Raw genomic sequence first — 3,666 nt, forward strand, 5'->3', positions numbered from 1 at the left:
TTAAACCAGATTTAAGCTCAAAAGTAGCATTATTTTCTAAAGTAGGAAAAGTAATGCATAAAGGTTGTTGATTGGGATCAGGAGTGCCCAATTGTCTAAGACTCAGATTCGCATTAGCAGCCATTTCTTCTTCTGGAAAAACAGCTCGAGCAGCGGCTTCTTGTTGTTGCCTACGGAGTTCTCGCCTTCGCCTATGCAAAGTTCTTTCGATTTCCGGATCGTAGATAAAATCCTCTTCAGCAAGATCACCTGAAAGCATGAATTAAAGAAATCTAGAAGCAAAGAAAAGAAAAGAGAATGAGATTAAGGAAAACAAAACAAAAAAAAAAAACAAAATCAAAGAACAAAAAATTAACACCGATCCCCGGCAACGGCGCCAAAATTTGATAGCGCTTATCGTGTACGCCCAAATTACCCGACTCACTCAGGTAAATAAAAACATGCAGTAGTGTGAGTAGGGATCGTTCCCACGAGGAAAGGTAAAATTCCGTGTTCTTTTAAAAATAATAAAATAACAAAAAGGGGTTTTTTTGCTCGAAATTTATCTACTAAAATTTAAAAACAATTATGAATGCAATTCTATCAATTACCAAGCACAATCAAATCACAACGAAAAATTCAATAAGAAACAAGCCTTGGTTTTGGTCAACTACACCCTTGATCTCATTCGTTCGATCATCGATTATCTAAAAATATTTAATCATGTTGAATATTCATCATTGGAAATTAAATCCCTGTTTCACCTTAATCTTAGTTAACTAGACACAAGCGTTCTAAGATAACTCTTACCAATGAATCAACCTAATACAAGCGATTAGATTTAAATCCATGATAGCATGCAAACTAGTAAAACTGAAGAATCTAGACAACTCATACACAAGCGGATGAATTTAACCTAGTCAATTATTATCCCTACAATTTCTAATCTCACAAGCGGACGATTATTAATTGTAGTTGCTTCGCAAATCAGATAATTCAAACAACTACGGATTCAAACATCCAATTTAGCAGTAGATTTTATATAAAAATCATCAGATGATCAAGCCAATAATCAAATATATAATCATGAAATAAACCAGAATAATTATTGATACTCAACAATAACAAGCTTTGTAAAACAGAAATCTCACGAATAAATTAATCAAGGGCTTCGTCTTCCTCAATCAAGTATTAAAAACTAGCCAACACAACTCATGAAGAACAAAATAAAAATAATAAGAAAAGGTGAAATTCTAGAATTCTCCGAAAAAACCTAGTCTTTGCAAGAGATAAATCTTCAATCTCCAATTGAAATTTTTTTTTTTTCCTTTTTTCCCTCCTAAACTTGATAATAATAAACTTATCTTGGCAACAAATCGTCCAAAGATAAGTCTAAGAATAAAACAAGAGTTTCCAAAACATAAAATTCTTCCAAAAATAAGTCTGCGCGGCCGACGGCGTGGGCGCTCAATGCAGTCGCGTGTGCGCGCAGTGTCTTCGCATCATGCATTCTTTAGAGTGGCGCGGGCGCGCCATATTGTTGAGCGGGCGCCCCTTCGCTTTGTCATGGGATCGCGCAAGCGCGCGGTTTACTTGCGCGGGCGCGCCCTCACTACGCATTTTTTTCCTCTTTTCTTCTCAGTAATGGCGCGGGCGCGCCTTGGTATAGGGTGGGCGCGCCTATGCTACGAATTTCATCTTTTTCCAATTCTTCAATTCTTCAATTCTCGATCTTTTCTTCCCTCTTTTGCACTTATATCCATCAACTCAATTCCAATGACTTGTTTCCTTCATATAACAAAAACAACACAAAAAATGCATAACAACGACAAATAAAGCACAAGAGTCAAGAAAAATACTAACCAATATAAGCGCATAAAATGCACTTATCAGACAACCCGGGATCTTGATAGACCGAGCCATGATGGGACCCACCTCCTCCAACTTTTGTATTTTCCTCCGCAACTCGTGTAGTTCATCCGCCACAGAAGGCTGTACGGAGTGCATCCGGGAACTTTCCTCTTCTTCACCCTCTCTAGCTTTGGTTTTACGGTTTGAGTTAGCCTGGTTTTCCTCCTCCTCCATAGTTATCTCATTCGCCTATGGTTGTACCACAGATGCTAACAACTTAAGCATGCATGTATTACGTGCCAAAACATGCTAGTTGATGTGGTTTTTTTAACCGGTTGCCCGGGCTATCAGGGTAGCATGGTGGGCCTAATGACTTAGCCGGGCTGGTAAGAATGATAAGTAGTGGACTGAATGTAATACTTTTCTCCTGGGTAAGGATACCTGTGCACAAGGGAAATGTAGCAAAAGCACGTTAGTGGGACGTCGGAATGTTTTTTGGTGGGGCCACTCCGATGCTTAAGTCAGACTCAGATATAGAGTGGGCTTAAAGGAAAATAGTGTAAATATAGTGCTTTTGAGATTGAGATGAACATACCCCCACTGATACCTATGTCAAGGTATTTATAGACGTGGGAGAGAGAAAATCACTCCGCCATTTCAGGGTAGTGGCCACGATCTGAGTCGTGGATGCAGGGACTGCCCACGTCTACCTGTCACGCGTGATCAAGCCAAGATGACCGGGGTTATGGCAACGTAGGGATCGTGCCCCTGAAAAATAGGTGATGACTAGATGATCATGACTCAGCATTTTTTGCCTCATGCATCCACCCGAGATGGGCGTTACTTCTCTAACCCCAAGCTACCAGCCCAACCCCCTTCGGCTTTACTTATTTTCTACAAGGAACAACCCTTACATCCCTGCCTTCTTGGGATCTCGATACCCCTACTCTCTCATTGTCCCGAGGGACAGCCCTGACATCCCTACCTTTCCCGAGGTATCACCACTTCTTCCCAAAATAGTCGGGCTATATATACTTTTGAATTTTTAAATGATCGTATCATAAAAAAATATTACAAAAATCTATTTTAAAATTGTTCTATATATGTCGATATGATAAACATTTTACAAAAAATATTATTTAATATAAATAATATTTGAATACTTAAGCATGCATGTATTACGTGCCAAAACATGCTATTATTTGTTAGGTGGAATATTAAAGGTGACATGTGGTGGTTGAAGGTTGTCAGCTGAAGAATTAAATAACACGCGCAAAATAAGTCCTATAAATAGAGGCCTTCATTCTTCGTTAGATGTATCCCAAATTTCGAGAGAGAGAAAAATAGAAACATAAGGATTTCTTGGTATTTTCTTGAGTATTCTTTCGTGTGAGTTAGAGAATTATTTCTCAGTAATACACGGGGTTTGGGTTGGTGAGAAATATAGTGTTATGTATTGTGAAGACCTCGGGTGTTAATCTTTCTTCTTAATGGGCAATCAATATTCATTACAAACCAAGAAGTAAATAAGTAAGAAAACCAAAAACAAAATTTTTATATATGGGTGCGGGTGCGCCCGATGACCAGCGCGGGTGCGCCCGAAGTGGCAGAAACTTTTCATCAACAAGGCGCGGGTGCGCCCAGACGACCAGAAAACTTTTCAACAAAACTTATTTTGCTGTCAAAGCTTGGCCTCAATCCGAATCATCACAAATCAACTCCAAAACAGAGTTTATCAAATCTAAAACATGCATATATACATGTATAAAATCTCAAGTATCAAATCATGCGTTTATTACAGTAATTGAATAGCATAAAAGCATGAAACGATAAGCT

This window comes from Henckelia pumila, chromosome 4, assembly GCF_033568475.1.
Source record: "Henckelia pumila isolate YLH828 chromosome 4, ASM3356847v2, whole genome shotgun sequence".
Lineage (NCBI taxonomy): Eukaryota > Viridiplantae > Streptophyta > Magnoliopsida > Lamiales > Gesneriaceae > Henckelia > Henckelia pumila.